Source organism: Erinaceus europaeus, chromosome 4 (genome assembly GCF_950295315.1).
Source record: "Erinaceus europaeus chromosome 4, mEriEur2.1, whole genome shotgun sequence".
Taxonomy (NCBI): Eukaryota; Metazoa; Chordata; class Mammalia; order Eulipotyphla; family Erinaceidae; genus Erinaceus; species Erinaceus europaeus.
Genome location: NC_080165.1, coordinates 127,493,057 through 127,520,856, shown reverse-complemented (window position 1 = coordinate 127,520,856; position 27,800 = coordinate 127,493,057). Strand labels below are relative to the sequence as shown.

Here is a 27,800-nt window from a genome sequence, read left to right as displayed (position 1 = left end):
GCATGTTGAGGTGGCAATCGTTGCGTTGGTTAGGTTGTGATCGGCGGATGCAATATTATTTGATATGGATTGGGAGAGGCATATGGGAAAGTGGGCCCTATCCAAGGGTTCCAGGACTGGGGGAAGTAGGGGCTCTATAGTGGAGATGTGAGGTTCCTGCTGTCTTAGGGTTCAAAAAGACAATCGATAGTTAATGTTATCATCACATTATTTGGTAATTGGGTTAACTTTGAAAAGTTCTTTTGTTATGGTTTGCTGTTCAGTATCCAGTATCTTGTATATAGCTGTGCTATTGGATGCTTCTAATCTACTTGGTCTAGGCTTTTGAGAGAGTCTGCATATCAAATACACAGCCTATATATTAAAAAGATTCAGTTTGTGTTTTGAAAAACTTTGAGACATACAAGTGATTTTCCCCCTCTCATATTAATTAACTACTGATTTATATGTCTACATTTTGCTAGGAGTGTACATAAACACCATTCCCACCACCAAAAGACTGTGACCCATCCCTCCCACCCACTCCCACCCCCCACTGGTCCAGGAAGCTGCATGTCTACCCCTCAACACAGGGTTTTTACTTTGGTGCCCTACTTACAATTTGGTCAGGTCCTGCTTTTAGTTTCCCTTTCAGATCTTCTTAGTCAACTTCTGTTGATGAGTGGGATCATCCCATACTCATCTTTATCTTTCTGACTTAGCTCACTTAACATAATTCCTTCTAGCTCTGTCCAAGATGGGTCAGAGAAGGTGGGTTCATTGTTCTTGATAGCTGCATAGTATTCGATTGTATATATATACCACAGCTTTCTCAGCCACTCATCTGTTGTTGGGCACCTGGATTGCTTCCAGGTTTTAGCTATTATGAATTGTGCTGCTATGAACATAGGAGTACACACCTCTTTTTGTTGGGTGTTATGGAGTCCTTGGGGTATAACCCCAGGAGAGGAATTACTGGATCATATGGAAGGTCCATATCTAGCCTTCTGAGAGTTTTCCAGACTGCTCTCCACAGAGGCTGTACCAATTTACATTCCCACCAGCAATGTAAAAGGGTTCCTCTGTCCCCACATTCTCTCCAGCATTTGTTGCTGCTGTCCTTTTTGATGTATGCCATTCTTACAGGAGTGAGGTGGTATCTTAGTATTGTCTTAATTTGCATTTCTCTGAGAATCAGTGACCTAGAGCAGTTTTTCATATGTCTGTTAGCCTTTTGGATCTCCTCTGTGGTGAATGTTTCGTTCATATCCTCTGCCCATTTTGGATGGGGTCATTTGCTTTTTTGGTGCTAAGTTTGCTGAGCTCTTTATATATTTTGGTGATTAGTTTCTTGTCTGATATATGGCATGCGAAGATCTTCTCCCATTCTGTGAGGGGTCTCTCTGTTTGTTTAATAGTTTCTTTGGATGTGCAGAAGCTTTTCAATTTGATGTAGTCCCATTGGTTTGTTTCTGCTTTAGTCTTCCTTGCAATTGGGTTTGATTCATCAAAGATGTCCTTGAAGTGTAGGTGGGAAAGTATTTTACCAACGTGTTTCTCTACCTTTAATCATTTGTACCATCTGATAACACTTGTAATCTGTTGTAGACAACATTTTTCATAGGTCTAAAATCCAACTAGATCATACATTTTTATCACAAATATGATTTACTCCAAGAATGTGCCAAGTACCCAGCACATTGCATAATGTTAAATACTCAATAAATTTTTGAGAGAACTAAAAGTTAATGAATGAAATAAGGCATTATTTTTCTAATTTATCAACTATGCACATTATTTTCAGTTGTTTTTTTTTTTTTGCCTCCATGGTTATCTGTGGGGCTTGGTGCCAGCACTATGAATCCACTGCTCCTGGAGGCTATTTTTCCCATTTTGTTGCCCTTGCTGTGGTTGTTATTGTTAATGCAATACCATCAAAGTTCCACCAAGCTTCTTTAAGAAAATAGAACAAACACTACAATCATTTTTAATGTATTTATTTTTAATTATTTAATTAGCTATGTGGGGTGAGGTGGGGGGGGTTGGCTACTTAGAAAGAAAAAAGGCCAGAGGTTTCAGAAGGATATAGACTTAGAATTAATGATACTCCCTGGTGGGACAGAAATTTGGTAAAGAAAAGGAGCTCCTAGCAGGAGATCCTGCTAGGAGCTGGTCCCCAGGGACTCGTTATTTTTATTATGGGATATAACCAATAATTACCATACTGCATCCCTGACCCAATTTCCCTATGAAAAATATGAAGTGGGACACAGGTAATATCTTTCATGATGTCACCATCATTGCACTGATCATTTAAAATTACATGTAGCATTACAGTATTACAATAATTATAATTGGTAAAATATATAGGAGCTTTCTGGACAGATTTTAAATAAGTGTATACAAGATTGTGAATTGATTGGTCAGTTGATATTACTGCTCTTAAGGTCATACTTAGATTGGTTTTGCTACTTGGTGCTTCTCAGTAAAGATTCAAAAGCTGATTGTGGAAAAATCATTATTATGTCAGTATTTATGATTTAATCAAGTTCCCAGGGACATACTAGAAACAGAACAAAAAGTCAGTTCTCAGTAAAGTTTGAGTTGCTAGTATTCATTACCAATGAAAGAGAGTGAGCCCCAGAGAGTAGAGAATACAGACTCATAGATATGTTAAAAAGAAAGAAAAAATATCCTTGCTCATGGGTTAGCTTCCTCATTATCACATTAGTAGCTAGTGGTTTAAAATGTGAGAAATAGCGTTCCAGGGGGTAGCATAAAGGGTTAAGCGCACATGGCACAAAGTGTGAGGACCTGAGTAAGGAACCCAGTTCAAGCCCTGGGCTCCGCACCTGCAGTGGGGTCACTTCACAAGCGGTGAAGCAAGTCTGCAGGTGTCTATTTGTCTCTCCCCCCTCGGTGTTTCCCTCCTCTCTCCATTTCTCTCTGTCGTATCCCACAACAGCAATATAAATAACACAAGGGCAACAAAATAGGAAAAATGGCCCCCAGGAGCAGTGGACTTGTAGTGCAGGCACTGAGCCCCAGCAATAACCCTGGAGACATTAAAATAAATAAATAAATAACTTTAAAAAAATATTTTATTTATTGAGAGAGATAGGAGAGAAAGAACCAGATATCACTCTGATACATGTGCAGCTGGGGACTGAACTCATGCTTGAGAATCCAATGATCCACCTCCCGGACCACCATAAACAAATAACTTTTAAAAATGTGAGAAATATAAGGAAGCGTTTAATAGAAGACTTATGTTTTCTTTGTACATTATCCTTTGAGGTAAAATAACAAGTAGTAACATCATTAATTTTGGTGATGTGACTTTAAATAAATCATCATTTGTTTTTCTTGTCACTAAGTCTGTCAGACAGGAGGCTAATTAGTTTGAAACTCTCATTTAGAATATCTTCTACTTTACAATCCCCCAGCAAGGAAATTAATAGTATTTAGTAAAAGAGAACATAGTTAAATACCAACAGAAAAAAAAAAGTATGTTTTCATGTTTATCTTTTTGTAAATTAGAGTAAAGGACTAAGTCTGCTTTACCTAATTGCTATGTTATTCAAAGTTGACAATGTTCTTAAATCCTTAAAATCATATCTAAAACTTAGCTGGGGTTCTAAGATAGAAGATATTCTCTAGAGATAATAAATTTATATTAGAAACATTTCCCTTTCACTTCTCTTTCTACCTCCTCCCAGCCCCTCTCTCTTTCTCTCTCTCCTTTTTTTTTCTTCCTTCCTTTCATGCCACAAGGAATATTGCTGGAGCTTAGTGCTTGCATAATGAATCCACTGTTCCTGGAAGTCATTTTATTCTTTCCTGTTTGATAGGACAGAGAGAAATTGAGAGAAGAGGGGAGCTATAGGGAGCAAGGTAGAAAGGGATCAGCATGCAGCACTGCATATGATGAAGTAGGGGACGGGGGTCTTGAACCTTGGTCTTTGCATTTGACAACATGCGAACTCAACCAGTGTAACACTGCCCCACTCCCGCTTAACTTATTTTATATTATTATTATGAGGTATATGCTAAATTGCAATACACATTTTCCATATTTAGATTTATGGTATAATATTTAGCTTAAATTTTACTTAACAACTTCAGATATTAAATATAAGTTTTAGAAAATGATATGGACTCATACTGTGAGACAAAGTGTTAGACATGTATTATTTATTCCTTTTTTAAAAATAACATACTTAGTTACAGTTAACATATTTATTTATTAATTATTGGATAGAGACAGATGGAAATTGAGAAAGAAGAAGCTTTCCTTCTGCAAGTGGGGACCTGGAGCTTGAATTTAGTTCCTTCATATTGTAAGGTGTGTCCTCAGCCAGGTACACTACACCCTGTTCCCATAAATCATTAATGTTAATCCCATCAGATAGTTGAGAAGGTCCAGGAGCTAATGAGTGGCAGTGAAATGTTTAGAACCCTGAATCTAGAGCCACACTGGCTTTTAAGTTAGTCCTGAGTACTGTGTATTGCTTCTATTTACATATTCTTGTAATTTATTCATGAAAAATAAGTTAACCTGAATAAATTTTAATTCTCTAAATGATAAGACAGATATTTAAATTTTTTTCCATTACAGAGAATAAATGCTATTTGTTGCTCTTGTGACTTCAGTTTTTTTTTTCTAGTTCAGTATCACTTTATCAAAGAAATGTTGATTTAAAGCATTTTTTTTTTTATTGTCAAAAGAGTTTATTTCCTCATTCCCAAAGATAGGTCAGTACATTCCACCCTCAACCAAAACATCATCTTATTCCACCATAGGTGATTTGTTCTTTTTTCCAGGGACTCGGTGCCAGCACTATGAATCCATTACTCTGGGCAGCCATCTTTTTCCACTTTATTGCATAGGACAGAGAGAAATTGAGAGTGGAGGGGAGGGGAGATAAAGAGAGAGAGAAAGAAAGAGAGACACCTGCAAACCTGCTTCACAACCCTGAACATGCCCCCTGCAGGTGGGGAGATGGGGTTCAAAGTCAGATCTTTGTCCATTGAGAGCAAATATAGGATTAGTCTTCCTTCCTTCCTTCCTTCCTTCCTTCATTCCTTCATTCCTTCATTCCTTCATTCCTTCCTTCATCTTCGAGTCCCCAAATATGCTATAATAGACTATAATTAATTGAGGATTCAACGTGCCTCTGCCCTGCTTTGTTTCTTATAGCCTATCTGTAACTATAATCTTTTGGTATTTGCCCTTCTCCTTCTGGCTTATCTCATTCAATATGATTCCCTCTATTTCTATCCATATTGTAGCAAAAGATAATGATATATCACCATTTCTTACAGCTACGTGGATATATATATATATATCACAACTTCCTTTTTAATCATTCATGTGTTGGGTATTTGGGTTGTTTTCCAAATGTTAGCTATTATAGATAGCACTACCATGAACGGTGTTGTCCATAGATATTTTCAATTATTAGTCTATTTGAAAAGTCATGATGCCTTTTTCCATAGAAAAAAAAAAAAATAGAACAATTACATCATGGCATTTTCAGTAACCCAGTAGCTATTTCTGTGTTCTTTGGAGAGATACTTAGAAAAGGAACTGATAGTATAATGGTTATGCAAAGAGACTCTCATGCCTGAGGCTACAAAGTCCCAGGTTCAATCCTCAATACCAACAAACCAGAGCTGAGCAGTGCTCTTATAAGAAAGAAAGGAAGAAAGAGAGAGAGAGAGAGAGAGAGAGAGAGAAAGAAAGAAAGAAAAGGGAAGGGGAGGGAAGGGAAGGGGGAGGGGAAGGGGGGAGGGAAGGGGTAGGAAGGAAAAGAAAGTGGTGTACCTGGTTAAGCAGACACATTGCAGCATGCAAGGACTTGGCTTCAAGCCCCTAGTCCCCACCTGCAGTGAGAAAGCTTCACAAGTAGTGAAGCAGGGCTGTAGATATCTCTCTATCTCTTTTCCACTCTACCACTCCCCCGCTCAACTTAATCTTTGTCGCTATCCAATAATATATAAATGAAGATTTTTTTAAAAAAAGGAAGAGGAACTGTTGAGTTTTATAGATGCTATTGTGAATTCAACTAGAGTAGTCATATCATTTAGATTTGGAGTATAAATGTGCAAAATAATTGTTAAGAGCAATTTGATAATACAGAAAAAGGATTTTAAGAAATGTTGTACATGTTTTTCCGTAAGTAGCTTGTAATGTGTCTGTGTAGATTGATCAGAAATGTAGGTAATGATTTATGTCCTGTTTCTGTCTGTTTCTATCCTACTAAATAAAACACAACTTAACAGAACAAAACAAAGCAAAAAAAAAAAAGACTGTTGATAGTAGGGGATTTTTTTCTGTAGCACTAAGCCTAAGCAATACCCTGGTTACAATAAAATAAAAGAGAAAAAATAATAAAAAACATATATTAGTATATACTGTCCCCAAAACTAAATATACCTTATTTGTTTCTCTAATACACTCCAACGTTACAAATTCTACATTACAAATTCTATGCAGCCTCCTAGAGGAACCTTTGCCAGTAGCTCCTTCCCTTCCCACTAGCCCACAAACAAACATTGCTAGCTATAGCCCCTTGCTTTAGGGGAAACCAATACAAAAGACAATACTGAAATTCATCTGCAACTGAGACAATATGTTATGAACAGACCAATATATGTTTCATTTTGAGTTGAACTCGATGCCGTTTTAGTGTCTTTAGAAGACATCAGATGTCTAAATGTCACTTGTGCATTTTAAATTGATGATTATTTATGTTTATGTGTGTTTCTGTGATTGTTAAAAAAAATTGGGAACTGGGATAATGGTTTGGTGGCTGTACACAGAGCTTGTCATTCTGTGGTTCCAGATTCAACCCCTGATACTACACATGTCAAGCATAGTAGTGCTATGGTTCTCTTTATCTTATTTTTTTTCCTCCAAGGTTATTGCTGTGGCTTGGTGCTAGTATTATGAATACACTGCTCCTAGTGGCCTTTTTTTAAAAATTTTATTGTATAGGCTAGAGAGAAATTGAGAAGGGAGGGAAAGATGGATAAGGGTAGAGAAAGGTAGATACCTGCAGATCTGCTTCACTGCTTGTGAAACATCCTCCCTGCAGGTAGGGAGCTGGGGGCTTGAACCCAGATTTTGCACTTAGTAATATGTGCACTTAACTGGGTGTGCCGTGGTCTGGTATCCCCCCCCCAACAAACAATTTTTTTAAAGGGAAACTAATTTTCCATTCATATTTAGAGGTTTTTAGAAAAAATCAGTCATTAGAGTTAGTAAAATAGGGAAGTAGAGTACTCAGCATACAAATATTTTTCCAAAGCCATTTTGTTCTTACTAATATTATGAAAAAATAATGTACTTAAGATTTTAATCATTCTCTATAACTGTAATGGAATTAATATTATATGGTCATTGGTTAGTTCTATGGTTTATGATAATGTTATAATAAATGCCTATTAACTATAATTGACTAGCAAGAAGCAGTCAACCAATATATCTAATGACTAATTTGGGTTGTTCTGAGCAACTTTTTTAAGTATTTTCGGTAATTATGCATCAAGATAACAACATTATGGAAGGAAAGTGATGTACATCGAGTCACAAGCATTATCTTAGGGTGGAGTTTTTTACATTATATCTCCCCAATGTATCTGTCATCTTAATAGTGTAGTTTTATTTTTCTTCAATTTTGAAAAGTAGTTGTAAATTTGAAACTATCTTTCTTAGGTAATTTATTTTTTTCCACAGAAGTTTTAAAGCTTTTGCAGTTTTCATGATGTACAAAACTAATTTTTTCTTGATGATTTCTTACCTTAGAATATTGCATCTCAGCATATAGGAGCATGAATCTCTTAAGCTCCTGTGATAAGGCAGACAGACTCTCACTAAGTAATGTAGATAGTGGTCTGGTATCCCATATTACTAAGTAGTCCCAGTTGATGTCACGGTTAGTAGTCTGTAGACCATCATTCAAGGAACAAGGTCCCGGTTGCCTGACCTTTATAGTCCCAGATAAAGTCTCTATACTTATGTTTTCCAAATACTGAAAATCCTGAATTATTTCAAGGTTTGATACATTTGAAGATTCATTCTGACCTTCTACCTGACTTGTACTCTAATAATAGATCATCAGTATCAGCATTTCAGTATCCACTTCTGATTCCTTTGACTTTCCACAAGGCATGGTTCCAAACCATAGATGACTTCTTCAGTGACAGTTTTATTGGATGGCTTTCAGCAATGCCTTCATCAAACTTTGGTGAAATTTTTTGGCGACTAAGAAAGTCGCTGGCACAATATGTAGAAACTTCAATATGATAAGAAGGCAAGTTTTTTAGTGGCAGTGTGACAAGTCTCTTTGCATGAAAACAAATTAAGATGCCTTGACAGCTTTGAAAAGGCTGTTCCTGGCATTTTTACTTCTTCTACTGTTCTACTGTTCTCCGAACATACTATCTCAATTTCTCATAAAGCGCTATACTTAGAATCCAGGAATTTATTTAGTAGCCAAGTCACACTTCAGAGTTCTTTAAGTTGTGAATAACTCTCAAGGATTTTTATTCCCTTATCAAATGTGCCTGTATAGTTCTCCAGTCATAAGGCCTTTGATTTCAATAAAACTTTTTTATTTTCCCAAGGCTTTCACTTCTCTGAACATATATCATCTTGTCTTCCTACTGAATAGAATAGTATTTGTAACTACTATATTTTATTCATTGACACAATAAGGATTAATTAAATCCTTGTTACAGGCAAGGCTATTGTAGGCACCAGGGAAGCTATAAAGATGACTAAGTAATAGCACTACCCATACTGAAGCAGAAAGATAAAAACACGAACATGAATTCTGAGGTATAAAGAAATAAGTACTTCAATGAGTAATAGATCACACTATTTATCAAAGCATGTGATCATATCTGCCTGGAGCATTTTGTGAAAACTGTAGTAGGTACCCAGCAGAGTACCTTTTATATATGGACTTTGAAAATGAATAACAGCAAGAGGCAGGTATGGGGTATGCAGGAAATAGATCATGTTTTAGGGTGGACTGTTTTGCCATGCATCTCGGTTCAAACCCCAACAATCCATGGGAATACCGAGGTCCAAGGGAAAGCTCTGTTGCTGTAGTTTCTCTTTTTCTGTTTGTCTTTCTATCTGAAATGCAAAAGGAGAAAACTGGATTTATTGTGGTGAGATTGTATATGTGTAAGGCCCCATGCACAGAAATATATATAAAATATTGGAGTGACAGAGAAGCTATAGTATGTAGCAACACATCAAGGCATCGGATAGCTAGAAATGCTCAGAGAACAAGTATAGCATCTTTTGGTTATGTTTATAGAGGCTGTGATTAAATTATGAATAAAATAGACTGATAATAATAATGGACTATATTTGGGATATGGGTACTTTTTCTTGTACTCACACTCCTAAAAGTCTTCTTTTACAACTATTTACTACTAAAAAAAAAGTGATGAGATATATAGGATGACTAAGATAAATGATGGAGGTTCTGAACCTTGAAAACGAATGTGTTGTGGTGTTTCAACCTAGTGTCTAAACTCCCAGTTCTACCCCAGAAGATGGATAAATATGTTGGATTCAAGTTCATTCCATCCCATAATTTCTAGGTGACTAAAGGGAGAGTGAGAGAAATCTCTTCATAATTAATGGACTACAAAATTCAGGCAACAAAAAATATTTTCAGGCAGAGTGGAAGCTAATTAGGCCCTTCATGTCACTTTAGAAAAAAATTATAATGAAATAGTCTCAGTTGTATGAAAACTTTTGACTTTTTTTTGTAAGCCTACACACCTTTCTGTTCTCATGTTTCAGTTGCATCTCTTTTTATGTGACTTGCTGCTAGACTATATAGATATGTAAATTGCATTTAGCTAGCCATCATATTTAATTTTTTCTTAAACTGTGTTATTAGCTCCTAGGCACTTTGCTGCAACATTTTTATACAAAATAGATAATACATCATCATGGCATTTCATAGTGAAGAAGGGATTTTAATAAAAATGCCACTTTTAATATGGAACCTCAGTAACATGTGGTCTTGGTTACTCCTGCTGAAATATTAGTGTATGACACTTAAGAATTCAGTAACAGGGGCCAGGCTGCGACACACCTGGTTAACTGCACACATTACAGTACACAAAGATAGGCATTCAAGCCCCTGGTCCCCATCTGCTGGCAGAAAGCTTCACAAGTGGTGAAGCAGGGTTGCAGGTGTCTCTCTCTCTCTCTTAATCTGCCCTTCGCCTCTCAATTTCTTTCTGTCTCTAATAATAAAAACACATAAATAGATAAGTAAAGCTTATAAAAAAAAGAATTCAGGAGCATGAAGGTGGAATGAATTTTGTTTGCAATACGATGTTAAATAAACAGGAAAACTATATATCTTCAGATAGGACATATAACATTAAAGTCTCAACATTTACTCCTTGCATGATACTGTTTCTTCTAGTGTTTCATATCACTACCAATTTCTTGTGTAAATAATATTAACATTAGTAATAATAATAGAAGAAAAATATATCAAACAAGCAGCAAGTCAGGCAAAATTTAGTGAATATATTCCTGTTTCCTCAAACTTCACTGTTTTTATTTCTAGAAAAATGAGAAAACAGAGACAAAATAGTTAAAACTGTTCAGAGTTTTTATTCTAAGTAGACTTTTCCCCACACTAAAGGAAACTTGAACATCTCTAAGTTTATATACAAGAAGTTATTAAAATGTCTCATTCTACATTATTTTCAGTTAAACTCAATCAAGTGACCATATCAACTATTCAGAGAAAATGCATAGTTGAGAAGAACAAAACAAGTAATACATCTTTGTACTTTTGAAAGCTTAAATGATGATGAAAAGAAGGTACTTTCTGAAAAGGGAAAGTCACACAAATACTATATTTATTCCTGTAACATTGAATGTGTCAGGTGATAGATAATTCTGTTCCAAGTGATGCATAACAGAGGGGCCAAGTAGAAAGGTAGCAGGAGTTATACATAACAAGCCTTAAAGTCACACAAGTGGATTAGATAAGATTCTCAGTTTATACCGTGAAGAATGCATACATGTCCTTGATTATTTGTGACAGGTAGGATTTGGCAGAAAAGTATGGGACAGTTGTGAACATGTTAATGAAATATATGTAGCAAAATTGATGTGCAGAAGAAGTCAGTGATCACTTAGTTTACCACTGGCCTACAAGAAAATTGTCAGCTTCACAAGGGTAGCAGTTATGTCTGTTATTATGCTATTCCCAGTGAGGCACATGTCACACACTAGACATTTCTCATCTATTTACTGTGCTAACTCACTGTCACCCTGCAGATTTTTACCAACACTTTTTACTAAAGCATTTTGAATTCTTTGTTAAACATATTTTGTGCTGTGTTTGATGCTTTTTATTGCCAATTGTAAATTAGTTAAGCTAAATGACTAATGAATTATACTAATTAAAACAAACAGACAAACAAAACCTGACCAGTCTTCTAAAAGGAAAAAGCAATTGGAAGACTCTCTCACTACTTTAATTCTCAAACACATAGTTATCCTGGAAGGAATACAAAAGGATTGCTTGGGATAGAAGAATTTATATAGAAACCCTTTACAATGACATAGAAAAGGGAAACTTATGTTGACTAGAATATGATAGTACCATCACACATATATAGAATAAGATAAATACATTGTAAGACAGATCATAGTCACATTAGTGCTACAAGTAGTGTAAATGTTTTTCATGAAGATAAAACCTGTCTTCTTGAAAAATATTTCCCTATCATGGCTTTGCCTTATCATTATTATTGTTATTCTTGTTTCTCTTGTTTATCTGTTAAACTTCTGGATGGATCCATGAATATAACATGCTTTGATTCAAGTTTGGACACTGTTTATTTGTAATAACAATTTTAACATAATGTAATCAGTTAAAGTGCTGTCAAAACAGAAATTTATAGAAAAAGAAATATCTTAGAGAAGAAAGAAAGATTTATAACTTATCTGCTGCCTCACAATTTCATTAAGTGACATTTTCACATAAAATATTAAATTATTTGTACAAGTCCTTTAAGATATACTTTTTGTAATCTTGGCAATCAACATATCACTATTTTTTGAACTCTAAAAATTTTTGGTTTTCCCTCTTTATAATACTTAAGTAGTGTTTTATTATACTTCTTATATTTCCTTTTTGGTTTTCTTTTTAGCCCTCACAGTTATTGCTGGGAGTCAGTGCCTGCCCATAACTACACCATTTTTTCTTTCTTGTTTTTTGATAGAGTAAAGGAGAAAAGAAAGGGTGAGAGAAAGAGAGAAAAAGAGAGAGACCTGCAACACTTACCTATAGCACATGAAGCTTTTCCCCTCCTGGTGAGGACCAGGGACTTGAACTTAGAATGTGCACATGATAACTTGTGTGCTGTACTGAGTGCACCACACCTGGATCAAGATAATTAGGTCTTAATACTTGCATTCAAGGCAAAACTACAACAGAAAATAGAAATTTACAGATTTAAAAAGTTCCATATCCTAAATAGTCTAATCAATGAATTTAAGCCATTTTCCCCTTATTATTGTAACTATATTTCTTTTACGTTTGTAAAGAAATTAATGCCATATTGTTTTTCTGGAGAGTTTATCTCAGAAACATAGTCTGATTCAAACCAATAAGGGCTAATGGTTTTCTATGTGAAATATGGACAACTCAGAACTCATGAAGACTTAGGTGCTCCTTCACAAGAGGATGAGAGTACAGAGAATAGTAATGTCAAAAAATGAAAGGACCCTTGGTCACAGTAAGAGTCTTTGTGATCATACCTGAAGCTCTGTGAAGGGATTATGAGGCATTTTATATGTGGAAGGAAACAAGTCTCTATGATCCAGGAATTCTTAACCCTGTAATTTATTTAAAAAATACACTCTGATTTCAAGTTTGAGGGTATGAGGCATGATTCTCTCACATTCTACTAACTTGGATTTAAAAGAGAAAAATAGAATACAAATCAAAATCATAATTCCTCTGACTTTATGAGTATGTCTGCATGAAGTTTATTTTTATTTACAAATTGTATTTCTGGGTGTAGTAATATTCCAAGGGATATAATTAGTGCTGAATGAAATGAAATGAAAGGAAATGTGTATCACCGGAATATGAGTATTCCTCCTTGTCCCTTCTTCTCCATACCCAATCTGATTGATTTATTCTTCTCCCAATGCAAAAAAATCCTGTTTTTATGAAATGAGTTGTGAGCCAAATTTGAGAACTATGAACCTAGTGGTAGACTATGAAAATTATTTTATTTAACTGTGTTTTGCCTTCCTATCATGTGTTCAGAAACCATAGTGTACTAAGGACTGCAAGGAACAGGCCTTTATAGAAAAAGAGAAATATGGCGCAAAGCACAAGGACCGGCATAAGGATCCCGGTTCGAACCCCGGCTCCCCACCTGCAGGGGAGTCGCTTCACAGGCGGTGAAGCAGGTCTGCAGGTGTCTATCTTTCTCACCTCCTCTCTGTCTTCCCCTCCTCTCTCCATTTCTCTCTGTCCTATCCAACAACGACAACAACAATAAAACAATAAGGGCAACAAAAGGGAATAAATAAATAAAATAAATATAAAAAGAAAAAAAAGAGAAATATGAATAAAACTATCTAAAATAAGGAGAGATTATTAATACGTGTATAATAAATCAAAATGGTATGCATTCACAACCTGGAATGTTTGATATTAAATGTAATCATTTGTGGAAGCCAAAGTATTTTAAACTAGAAGTGAAAATGAGTGCCCTATAAGAGAGTTTGAGTGTGAAGATGCTGAAAAGGCATCTTCATATTTTTACTGTTCAAAGTTTTCTACATATAGATATTGAACATACCTAATTTGTCTTGTTATTTATTTTATCGGTATGCTTAACTTAAAAAAAAATTAACTAATGTCTTTACAAGGCATTGCATTCTCTCATTCTGTCCATGAAGCAGCCAATCCAGCAGAATACTTTGAAAATATAGAGATCCAACTCAGTATTACCATTTACAGAATATGACTTGAAAAAAATACTCTGCTAGGTACATTCACAGAAACACCAGGATATAATGTCTGTTTCACACACTCTCTTTTTTTCTTTCATAATGTAAATAGTAATGAAGCCACTTAATGCTGAGATGAAAATGAAGTTGAATAAGGGGGCTGGTGCCGAGTGCCAAAAAAAGTAAACATTTTCCATGCCAGTTTTTTTTCAGAAAGGGAATTCCATTTTGTTACTGTTCCAAGTTGCAAGGAGAATAGAACATAGCTCAAATGAGCCTTCACATTTCTTTGTTTTTCAAAAGTGTTCACACAGGTAGAAGAAGAGGCTGAAGGGGTGGGTCTCGATGTAAGCTGTCCTTTAAGACCACAGTTTCAAAATGAGTCTCAGAGTACTTCCAAAATATAAATACTTACTTTGAGCCACATAAGAATTTTCACAAAATACAGGCTATGTTAAGTGAAGCAGTCAGTATATACAAAAATAGACTGAGTAAGAACAGAAATAGTAATATACAGATAGCCTCCTGGATATTTTGTGCACCATTTCATCCTTCATAAATTAGAAGCACTTTCCGAAAAGAAGTATTGATCAAATACATATCACATAAAACCACTGTACTAGGTTAATGGACAAAGATAAATTTAATTCAGTTGTCAGAGAACAATTCACATTTACATGCTACTAGTTACTCTTGTTTTAAATATTTATTTATTTGATAAGACTCAGAGAAATTGAGAGGGTAAGAGAAGATTGAAAAGGAGAGAGAAAAAGAGATACCTACAGCACTGCTTTACCGCTCATTAAGCTTACCTAGGGAGTGGGGGAAAGGATTATGCTTGAACCTAAATCCTTGTGCATGATAACTTGTACACTCAACTAGGTACACCACCACCAGGCCCTCACTTTATATTTTTAGATATGGTAGTCCAAGTCTCGGAGATAAAACTAAAAGATTTCTATAGATGCAATGTGGGAGGTGGTAGAGTAGATAATTAGGACTCATACACACTGGTTCCTAAGCCTAGCCCCTAGCAACACATAATGTTAGAGAGGTACATTAGTTCTCTCTCTCACTCACTCTCTTTCATTTAACTAGTAAATATTTTTAAAAATATTTCTAGGGGGTCGGGCAGTAGCACAGTGGGTTAAGTACACATGGCATAAAGTGCAAGGACCGGCTTAGGGATCCCGGTTCGAGCCCCCGGCTCCCCATTTGCAGGGGGGTCACTTCACAGGTGGTGAAACAGGTCTGCAGGTGTCTGTCTTTCTGCACTCCTCTCTGTCTTCCCCTCCTTTCTCCATTTCTCTCTGTCCTATACAACAACAACAAACAACAACAACAACAACATTAACCACAGCCAAGATAAAACAAAAAAAAGGAGGGGGAGCCTCCAGGAGCAGTGAATTCCTGGTGCAGGCACCAAGCCCCAGCAATAACCCTAGAGGGAAAAAAAAATATATATATATATTTCTATATTTCTATAAGTACTTTCAATGCCATAGAATAATACTTTGTTATGGAAAATGTGATACTTTAATGAAGAGATAATTTTGTTTGATTTACTATTGATTAAATACTGACTCTACAAATTGCATACTAATTTCAGAAGATTGACAAATAAAATGGGATTTTGTCTGGTAAAGATGTAAATGATGTTTAATGAAGTAGCAGAGCTTATAATAGTATTGCTCTGTAAAACATAAAATTTATATTTAGCTTAGCAAGACTATTCTAGTGTTATGTTTTAGCAAATGTGAATGTATATTAAAAAGTATATGATATATACCATTATACAATATATAATAAAATTATATGATAGATGGCATTATTGTATATATAGTAAATATTATGTATCAAATACAACAGATATCTAGAGTTATAATAGACCAGTGATATATTATAGAATGAAATTATATTTATTATATATTTGTATATATATATATGAAGATATACAAACATATCTTCACTACTTCTTTTTATTTATTGATTTAACAATGATCAACAAGACTAGAGGATAAGAGGGGTACAGTTCCACACAATTCCCACCAACAGAGTTCTGTATCTCATCCCTTCCCCCCACTCTGGAAGTATGGACCCAGGAGTATTGTGGGGTGCAGAAGATGAAAGGTCTGGCTTCTATAGTTGCTTCTCCACTGGACATGAGAATTGGTAGGTCAATCCATACTCCCAACCTGTTTCTTAATTTTCTCCTTTTAACCACCCTAATCATCCTGCTGGTTTCCCTCAACAATGAATTTAATATTCTTTGATGTATAGTGACTATATTTTTAATGGGAATTATTTATTTTAACATTAAGAAAATGGTTTGAAAATATCAATGAGTGGGGGTAGATAGCATAATGGTTATGCAAAGAGACTCTCATGCTTGAGACACCGAAGTCCCAGGTTCAATCCCCCGTAAAACCAGAGCTGAGCAGTGCTCTGGTAAAAAAAAAAAAAAATCAATGAAATTAATTTTTTTAAGGCTTAGGTTAATTTTCAGTGACATGTGAGAACATAAGGGAATATTATTTGAAAAGCCTTGACTTTTTTTGTAATAAATATAAATTTTCATAAAAGGTTTTCATTAATTGTTAGTGCATTTAGGTAGTTGAAGCATAATTAATCAACAGTGCACTCACTTGTCATTGTTTCTCACCGTTTAATTATAATTTTTTGGTCATCCTAAGCTGCACTGCCTTTGAATAACATATATATTTTTTGTCCAGTAGAAAGGGAGAAACCATAAGGAAGGTGAGACAGCATCGTACTTTTCCCCAATGCAGTAGGGACTGGGTGCTTGAACGTGGGGCTTGTTCATGGCAAAGGAAGTGCTTCCCATGTGAGCTATCTTGCTGGCCATGAATTCTAAATTTTGAAACAAGATCATTTTAAATTATGCTTGTGACTTTTTATGCTAGATTTGTAATAAATAAATATTTGAAAGTCAGTGGTTGCCACCTAGGAGATGGCATAATAGTAGAGTTCTGGATTTGCATGCTGAAGGTCCCCAATTTATATCCTGGGACTGCATATGACAGAGAGCTTCTGTGGTCTCCTGCTTAACACTGTGTATCTGTATCTATCTCTATGTCATGAAATGAATAGAATAAATCTAAAAAAAAGAAAACAGTGGTTTAAATGTTATTTGCTTCAGGCTATTATAAAATATGTGACATTAGATTTATCAGTTAATTTTGGAAACTATGAACTAAATGATAATGCCTGTTTAGCATCATAGTACTTAAAAAAAATAACAAGAATTTGAATTAAGGGTTGAGGCATCTGTACATTTTCTTACATGCAATGTGTTCTCTGTGTGGACACATTTCACAGCAGAACAAGCATATTACTGAAGGACTGCTAAACCAGCCCTGCTTCCCAGCTCTGATAGTTTTAATGTAGTTATATCATTGTATTCTAGAATAAAAATGATAAAAGCTGACAATTATATAGGAGCTGAAAGTGAAATGATTAGGAAACAGGTACTAGAGAAATACAGATGAAAAGAAATCCCATTTCATATTTTAGAAGAAAAAGATGCTTGTGATTATCTATATTTTATATTCCTTAAGTGTAGTGTGAAATATTTCCCTTTATTTCATTTTTCTAATGTATGCCTGAAGTTCAAGTGGCATTTTCCCCTCTTCGCTATGGAGAACTCTAGGTAGCTCATCAAACAAATTCAATGTATTTAAATTAAAAGATGTTATTAAGCTGACCAGGGAATAGACATAAAATATATCTTAGTGTCTAAACCTCTTTCATAAAATCAATGCACAGAAACCTAATTTTGTGTAAAAAGAAGAAAAATTTGATGCAGCCATTCCCATGCTGATAAAACTCTTGAATCATGAAAAATCTACGAGACTAGAATTTGTTTTCAAAAGCCAGTGTATGTTTCAGGGTTGATTGATCTTTTTGTAAGTAAGTGTACAAGTGGTGCATGGAACATGTTAAACCCGTAATGCATTTTAAAATATTTTATTTATTTATTTGTTCTGGACAGAAGTAGAAATCGAGAGGGAAGGGCAAGGGAAAGGGACACCTGCGGCACAGTTTGACCTAGTGTGCAGCTTTCCTCTGCAGGAGGAGACTGGGGGCCCTGAATGCAGGTCCTTGTATATTATAATGTGTGTGCTCTACCATGTGTGCCCCTGCCCAGCTCCAAAACTGTCATACATTTTTAAACCCAAATAAGAGATATGCGTTTGGTTACTCTTTGAACACGAAACATGCTTTTCATTTAGTTGTCACTCTCTGAAATAGTGACTCAGGGATCAACCTGTGATTCAGGAGGTAGTACAGTGGATAAGGTTTTGCACTCTCAGGTGTGAGGTTCCAAGTTCCATCCCTGTCATCCTCTGTGCCCCAGTGATGCTGGGGTTCTCTCACTCTCTTATTAGTAAATAAATCAAGATTTAAAATATTTTAAAGAACTCCATCTGGAGTATTATGGGTGATAGTAGCTGGAACATATGTATAAATCATCCAAACTCCCTTAAACTTCTCTCCAAAATTTTGCTTGCTCTTCCTTTAAAGAATTACTTGTTCTGATACTCAACAACTCCAATAACTGCCTTAGTGGGCAGGATAGAGGTTATTACCCTCAGGGTATGTCTAGGTATAAAACAGAACCATTCATTTCTCCATTAGAGAAAATGCTGTAGTCAGAAGTTATTCTTGTCTTTTTATATTACCTACATCCTTGTCAAGTTCAAATTTGAAAGTGGTCAAAGGAAGTGTTCTGTGAAGCTTTTCTGTTGAGAGTGCAAAGCAGTAAGGGCTGATCAAGTGTACCTTAATGTACAGTCTCTCCACAGGAGCGGGAGTGGATTTGGCTCATCCCCAGAGGGTCAGGGAATTTCAGAACTATTAAATTTGCTAGAATGGCCCCAATTGAGCTTTTCATACCTTTCTTCTCTCTCAGACAGTAGAGCTTAACTCATCGATAGAAGCCAAGTTTAAGACTATTTTTATGACAATTGCAAATGGAAAATGTTCCAGGGGCAAAGGAGTAATGAACTCTAAAACCCAAGTGACATTATTTTATTTGAAACTATTTTTTCCATAATTTATTGACATGGGAAGAAATAAGAGGGGAGAAAGCTTAAGAAATATGCTTAATAGGGAGGTGGGCAGTAGCGCAGCGGGTTAAGCGCACGTGGCCCAGAGTAAGAATCCAGGTTCGAACCCCTGGCTCCTTACCTGCAGGGGAGTAGCTTCACAGGCAGTGAAACAGGTCTGCAGGTGTCTGTCTTTCTCTCCCCCTCTCTGTCTTCCCCTCCTCTTTCAATTTCTCTCTATCCTAACAACGATGACATCAATAACAACAACAATAATAACTACAACAACAATAAAAACAAGGGCAACAATAGGGAAATAAATAAATAAATTTTTTAAAAAGAAATATACTTACTATAAATATCTATGTATACTTCATATGTATGTATCTGAAAAAGTACCTTGGACTTTTGTAGGCTATTTTTGACAGTGATTTTAAAATGTGTTGCTACTCAAGATGTACCCTGAGTAGCTACATACACATCACCTGAACTAGACAGAACTGCAGAATCTCAATCCCATCCAAGCTTCTGAGTCCATCTATAAGCTTAACAAGATTTCTAGGTGATGTATGTGCTCATTAAAGTCTAAGGAGCTATGGTTGAAGTGACAGAACTCTTCTACTACTAGAATGCTTGTTAAAGTGAATAGATATGGTAACTGTAGGAGATAGCCATTTTAAAGTTCTTAGCATCTCAGGAAGGTTTTACTGATGCTTATTTGAATCAGCAGAATATGTAAATAGTCAGGGGTGGGTCGACGACAGCATAGCGGATTTAAGTGCACATGGCGCAAAGTGCAAGGACTTGCATAAGGATCCTGGTTCAAGCCCCAGGAACCCCACCTGGAAAGGGGTTGTTTGACAAGTGGTGAAGCAGGTCTGCAGGTGTCTAACTTTATCTCCCCATCTGTCTTCCTCTCCTCTCTCGATTTCTCTCTGTCCTATCCAACAACGACATTAATAACAACAACAATAACCACAATAAGGGCAACAAAAAGGAAAAAAAAATAATAGCCTTCAGGAGCAGTGGATTTGTGTTGTGGGCACCGAGATGCAGCAGTAAACCTGGAGGCAAAAAAAAAAACCGGTTTCAATTTGTTCCTCTGGTCCTTGTCAATGTTGGATACTACTGGTTTCAAACTGTGAAATTAGCACCTTTAATTCAGGTATTGTGATATGGATTGAAGAACCAGTTTGGATAGTTCTTAAATAGTTAACATGCTTTTTCCAGAACTGGTGAATGAATATATCTACTATTTTGTATTGAATTGAGATGTTACATTTACCTTCGTAGTACAGAGCTTTTGAACTTCATCCCTCCTCTCCCTGGGATAGCTATCATTACCCTGTTGTCAGCGCTATTATTTTCACTACAGATGCTTTTTTTTTTTTTCTAATTTTAAATAGTTTTATATGTGTATTAATTAATTAATTAATTTTTACGAGAGCACTACTCAGGTCCTTTGGCTTATAGTGGTGCTGGGGATTCAACCTTGTACCTCAAGTCTCAGACGTGGAAGTCTGTTGTGTAAGCCATTGTGCAATTTTTCAAGCCCTAAAGATTTGCCCTTTTTAGTGGTGTGGTTAATTAGTTTTTCTTTATTGCTGTCTAAAAATTTCTCAGCTATGATGTAAAATCTTTGGCATTCCATGTACATTTTCACAATACATGCACATTGTAAGCATTTTGGCTTTCTATATCACTTATTTTTAGATATAACTTGATTTTGGCATCCAAATACTGAATTTTCCTGTTATTGTATCATATACTGATTTCTCTTTACCATGTTTGTAATATGAGGTTCAGTGAAACAACATAATCTCTTGAATTCCTATACTCAAAATTATACTAGTCCAGTTGCAAAATAAATAGGGATTTGAAGTGAGGGAAAATTAAATAAATAGCATTCATGGACTCTGTTCTTAAGGAGATTATAATGTAACTGAAAATTCAAGTTAGGAAAAAACCAAGAATATAAAATGCAGACACAGATACGTGTAAAACTACCCAAATACAGAAACTTAAATGAAAATGTGTTAGCTTTCTAAGGCTTCTTTTTTTTTTAATATTTTATTTTTATTTATTTATTCCCTTTTGTTGCCCTTGTTGTTTTATTGTTGTAGTTATTATTGTTGTTGTCGTTGTTGGATAGGACAGAGAGAAATGGAGAGAGGAGGGGAAGACAGAGAGGAGGAGAAAAAGATAGACACCTGCAGACCTGCTTCACTGCCTGTGAAGCGACTCCCCTGCAGGTGGGGAGCTGGGGTTCAAACCGGGATCCTTATGCCGGTCCTTGTGCCGGTCCTTGTGCCGGTCCTTGTGCCGATCCTTGTGCTTTGCGCCACCTGCGCTTAACCCGCTGTGCTACAGCCCGACTCCTCTTTTCTAAGGCTTCTAGAAGAAAGTATTTCAAACTTAAATAAGATATTCTAAATTCAAGAGATTAGAAGTCTGAAATCAAAGTGTCACTCTAAGAGATTCTGCAAGTATCCCAAGGAACTCTTGGTGTTTCTTGGTTTACAGAGTCACAATTTCAACTCTGGATTTGACTGAACAAAGCATGACTGTCTTCTTATTGTGTGCCTATGTTTCGTTCTTTCTTTTTTTTTTTTTTAAGATGGCACATCATTTAACTAAGTAACAGATTAGGCTAGGATTTAGGATACTACTACAAGTGTACATGTATCCATAAGCAAGGGGCAATTATATAACTCAAAATCAAAGTGTTCAATATGTTTCATTTCTTTAGGTAAAAATACTAGTTTTAACAGATTAAGGTCCTACCCACCTCAAGTCTGACCTCATCTTATTATGTCTGCAAGAACTTAGTTCTATGTAAAGTAATTGCCCCAGACACAGGATTAGTACTTTCACATAATATTTTGTGAGTTGAAATTTAACCTGTAGCAAAGGAATGATTCAGATGCAGTGGTATTTAGTGTTCAATTTAAATTCTTTATTAAAAAATCTTTATTAGGTATTTAATAATGATTAACAAGATTGTAAGCTAAGGGGTATAATTCCATATAGTTCTCACCACCAGCGTCCTGTGTCCCCTCCCCTCCATCAGAAACTTCCCTTTTGTTTATCCCTCTGGGAGTATGGACCAATATTCTTTATGGGGTGCAGAAGGTGGGAGTTCTGGTTCCTGTAATTTCTTCTCCACTGAACATATGCACTGACAAATCAATCCATACCCCCAGCCTTTCTGTGTCTATCTTTCCCTAGTGGGTGGGATATGGCTCTAGAGAAATGAGGCATTGAGACTATAATAGGAGAATTACAGCAGAGTGGAAATTCAGTGAGAAGTAACAGCACATCCATTTCTGTTTAGTAAGCAAATGCACATTCAATTTAATGATAGAAGGACTTTCTTTTGTGAACTGAGCAACAGTTCACAAACAATTCTTTGGTAATTAAATTTAAAAAGACTTTACTATTTTCAACAGAAATACTGGAGGATTAGTTAGTTCATAGCTGACTAGAAAGTTTAAGGCCATGATCCTGGAGGACTGAAAGAAAATGATACCAACATTATGCAAAAATAGTAAACTGTGCACATTAATCTCTCTTTTTAATCAATATTATTTATTAACAGATTGCTTTGTTATAGACCACAGTTTAGCTACTGTTAATTACTTTTCTCTTGCTTCATCTTATTAGTCAGAACTCTGTTTTAAAAGTCTACTACAACAGTTGCATTTCCAGACAAGTGCTTTCAGAGTTCATGATTTGTTTAACTGTCTGTCACTCACTTAGCAAATGACTGCATTTGCGTATATAACTCATTCAGAATTTGTGATCAAGAATCCAGAATGTTTAATTAAAATAATTTATGTTTTCATGTGCTTCTTAATGTGAGCAAGATGCAAAACCAAGTGGTTTGGCTGCTGTCTTTTAAACCTGACCTCATTTGTTTATTTTCATGGTGCAATTGAACACAATTCTAAAAAGGAACATATTGCAAAGGCTACATTATAAAAATAGACCATTAGAGGTTGTGATCAAATAAATATAGACAATTATGTGTTCATTTCATAATGTAAAACCAAGTAAATGGAAATCTGGGATTTCACTTTCTTCTTTTAATGTTTCAAAAGCAACCACCTACCTACTGAAGCACACACAAAGGGATGCTATTCTAGCTCTATTCAAATCAAGAGTCTCTTTAGCAAATGAACAACCCATTTAATCTGTCATTTTCCATAAGCTCACTCAGGAACAATTACCATGATTTTTGAAATTTCCTAAAAACTTTAGTGTTTGCTTAAAGAAATAATTCTTAGGCCTTCATGAAATCTAGGTTTCATGATGCTTAAAACATCAAGTTCAACAGTTTTAATTTATGGAACCAAGTTCTTTCAATTTATCGTAGACACAAAATTTAATTTGTTTAATAGGAATATAACATGAGCTCACATTTGGTGCTAGTTTAAATTATTTTAAGAAGTCATGTGTACCTTTTCTTTAACTAAGCCCTTTAACACCTTGATAAAATCTTATGCTTTTGACATCCATATAATTGATCAAGAGGGGTCCAGTGTAATGCTTAAATACATGCTACCTCATAAATGCTAGTGAGTGACTTAATTTTCCCAAAATGTTAGAGTCTGCATGCCATCTCTATAAAGTTAAAAGATTCCTGCTGTCCTTTGTGCATTCGATATTTGCAGTTGAAAGAACTATATCCTAAGCAATCTGGTTCACAGTTAGGTATTGAACTTGACATTTATAGCATTGGACATTTGGATCCTCAATCCTTTCAGCTTGTTTTGAGTTGATTATGAATTAAATAGTGGCTGTAGATGGTACGCATGGTATTTTTAATTACAAGTTCTTTGTATCAGCTTTTATTAGTCTACTCAAAAATAAATTTTATTAGACTTGTCATTTTTACCCATATGTAAAGAATATTTCAGTAGTTCATTGTCCAAAATATTAAGGGGAAAAATCTGGGTTGTAATACAGTATGTTAAAACTATGCATTTTGTCTGTTGATAAAATAGTAAATTCACCTCAAAATGCACATCATCTGTTGTCAGAAGACCTGAAAGTAATATGCTGAATGTTCTTTCATAACTATATACTTAAAAGGCAGAATTGGTAGTCTTAGTTTCCAATAGGTCCTTAGAGAGGTGACAAGATAGAAAATTCAAGAAGCACGTATATATCTTAAATCCTGGAAATGAAGTGATTAATCTGTGAATTATTTCCAGGATTGACTTTAATCTGAAAATCAGTAACTATGACATTATCTTGAACAACTTAACTTAAAAAATTATGAATCTGGTCTCCAGAAGCTTCTGCCGATTCCCTCCGTGCTGGGTACCCGGCTCTGCGTCACACTACCATGATAGGCCATCGTCCCATACTTGTGCTCAGCCAGAACACAAAGCGTGAATCTGGAAGAAAAGTTCAGTCTGGAAGTATCAGTGCAGCCCAGACTATTGGAAATATCATCCGAACATGCTTGGGGCCCAAGTCCATGATGAAGATGCTTTTGGACCCAATGCGAGGCATTGTGATGGCCAATGATGGCAATGCTATTCTTCGAGTTCAGCATTCAGCAGCCAAGACCGTGATTGAAATCAGCAGAACCCAGGATGAAGAAATTGGAGATGGGACCACATCAGTAATTATTCTTGCAGGAGAGATGCTGTCTATGGCTGAACATTTCCTAGAGCAGCAGAGGTACCCTACAGTGGTTATCAGTGCTTACCACAAGGCATTGGATGATACGGTCAGCACCATTAAGAAAATCAGTACCCCTGTTAACATCAATAATCGTGAGATGATGCTGAACACTATCAACAGCTCTATTACTACCAAAGCAATCAGCCAGTGGTCTTCTCTAGCTTGTAACATTGCCCTGGATGCTGTCAAAACTGTACAGTTTGAAGAGAATGGTTAGAAAGAAATAGACATCAAGAAATATGCAAGGGTGGAGAAGATACCTGGGGGCATCATTGAAGACTCCTGTGTCTTATGTGGAGTTATGATTAACAAGGATGTGACCCATCCACAAATGTGGCGTTATATCAAGAACCCTCGAATTGTGCTGCTGGATTCTTCCTTGGAATATAAAAAAGGAGAAAGCCCGACTGACACTGAGATCACACGAGAGGAGGATTTTACCCGAATCCTCCAAATGGAAGAAGAAAACATCCAGTAGCTCTGTAAGGACATTATACACCTGAAGCCTGATGTGGTTATCACAGAAAAGGGGAGACAGACGACCAGGGACTCATGGCTTAGCTGTACGTAGTATCTCTTTATTCATGCAGAACGCAGCACAATCTAAGCCAAACTAAGCTAAACTAACTATAATCACAATCCTGTCCTTATATATATACTTGCCAAGGAGGGTGGAAACAGGATGTGACGTAGAGAGGGTGGAGCGAAAAGTGACTGGTGTAAATCAGGGTGTACTACAAGAGGGGGCAGAGCAAAAAGACATCATGAACCAGTGGGGATTAAACCAGTGCCCTGCAGGCAGGGCAGTGCTTAGTTAACAGTGGTTATGTAAATAGAATATAGTGTTAAGCAGGGGGGATTAAACCAATGAAACAGAAGGAGTCTTAGAAGCATACCAACAGGGTATCTCTAATTTAGTTCAACATTACCTCATGTAGGCCAATATCACAGCTATCCAAAGAGTCCGGAAGACAGACAATAATTGAATTGCTAGAGCCTGTGGGGCCTGAATAGTTAGCCGACCAGAGGAACTGAGAGAAGATGATGTTGGTATGGGTGCAGGCCTGTTGGAGATCAAGAAGACTGGAGATGAGTATTTTACATTCATCACTGAGTGCAAAGACCCCCAAACCTGCACCATTCTGCTCCGGAGAGCTAGCAAAGAGATTCTCGCAGAAGTAGAAAGCAAACTCTAGGATGCTATGCAAGTGTGCCATAATGTTCTCTTGGACCCTCAGCTGGTACCAGGGGGTGGGGCCTCTGAAATGGCTGTGGTCTATGCCCTGACAGAAAAATCCAAGGCCATGACTGGTGTGGAGCAGTACAGAGCTGTTGCTCAGGCCCTAGAGGTCATCCCTCATACCCTGATCCAGAACTGTGGGGCAAGCACCATCAGATTACTTACTTCCCTCCATGCCAAGCACACCCAAGAGAACTGTGAGAGCTGGGGTGTAAATGGTTAAACAGGTACTTTGGTAGACATGAATGAACTAGGCATCTGGGAGCCATTGGCTGTGAAGCTGCAAACATTCAAGATGGCAGTGGAGACGACAGTTCTGCTGCTTCAGATTGATGACATCGTCTCAGAGGCCACAAAAAGAAGGGTGATGACCAGAATCGGCAAGGTAGGGCTCCTGATGCTGGCCAGGAATGAGTGGTAGACAAGGCGACCTCAATGCACAAAGCCAGCAGAGTGTCCCCCTTTCCCTGAGCTGGACTGCCAGGGACACTGGATATCTTTGGAAGGGGTCAAGTTGAGGAACAGCCCAGTCCCTTTCTGTCCTGGCTCAGTTTGCAAAAGGCACTGATATGTAACTCTTCTCTATTGTAAGCTTTTCATTTAGCTTGCTTCCAATGATTAAATCTAAGGCACTGGGAAAAAAATTATGAATCCATTTTTCGATCACGTAGAGAAAAACAAGCTACAGTTATCTTTTTAACCTTATGTCTAGTAAAAACATGAGTTCTACCATAGAGCGGTTCTGAAAGCTGACTATGCCCTAAGTTCAGGATGTTTTTCTACAGGTAGTACAGTGAGTCACAGGTCACTTTGTACCTTCTTCCAGAGACCTCCCATACATAAGAAGCCAGGGCAATTAAAAATAGAAAATAAAATAAAATTTCCTTCATCCAAGTTGTTTGCTGGTTACTCAGTTACTCCTTTCTGTTAATTTCTAAACTTTCCCCAGTAAAACCTGTCACTGCTTTTTTTTTTTTCTAGCTACCATCCTTCTAGCAAAAAAAAACAAAAAACAAAAACACGTCATAAACTCTAACAAAAACAATTCAAAGTTGACAACACAAGAAGTAACCAAAAATAATTAACAAGTAATAAAGTCATTGCTTCCCTCAGTGTATTTTAATAAGAATGAGTCTCTGCTAATTTTTTTTTATTGATTTCTAGTGTCAGCATTTCAAAAGGTGATATTCAGAATGATGAAAGTTTCATCCTTGTGCAAGTCATCTCACCTATCAAAATGACAATAATAATGATAATCATAATAGTAAGTACAATAAACAGCAAAGAATTTGTCACTAAATTTCACTTTGCTAAACCCTCTCTCCATACCACTTTCTCTCATAACCAAGCAGCCAGATAGGATTAAGGAATAGGTGAAAAATTAGTTCCTCATTTGACCAATTTAGCATGTGAACGCAAGTACTAAGAACCTTGAAAGACTCACTGTGAAGGAAGTCTTTGGATATATTTATACAACTACTCCTGCATGTGAGAAAGCTGTAGAGTTCAAACATAATGTCCCTTTGCTCCCCCCTGAAGGCTTTGTTTTTGAACTTGCTCTAGAGATAGTTTCTGCCATGTTCTACTTTAATTTATATGTGACCTAGATGATCCCTGAGCTAACATTGCTACATAAAAGCATTTTGTACATGGATCTGTTGGTGTTTTCATGCTTTGGAAAATAATGGAAACAATGAATATTTTACAGTATCCACAAGTCATTTTAAATATTGTGGCTACAGGAGAAGTGGAGTTGTCCTCTAACATCATATTCATCTCACTAGGA

The 27,800-nt window shown here is 36.3% G+C and overlaps 1 protein-coding gene and 1 pseudogene across 2 annotated transcripts in view; both read left to right on the top strand.

The window, feature by feature from the left end:
* The window catches only part of NKAIN2 (sodium/potassium transporting ATPase interacting 2), a 1,261,504-nt gene that overhangs the window by 813,896 nt on the left and 419,808 nt on the right, over nt 1-27,800 (top strand). The gene's annotated exons all lie outside the window — the stretch shown is intronic.
* LOC103125277 (T-complex protein 1 subunit gamma-like) lies at nt 24,376-26,658 on the top strand (annotated as a pseudogene).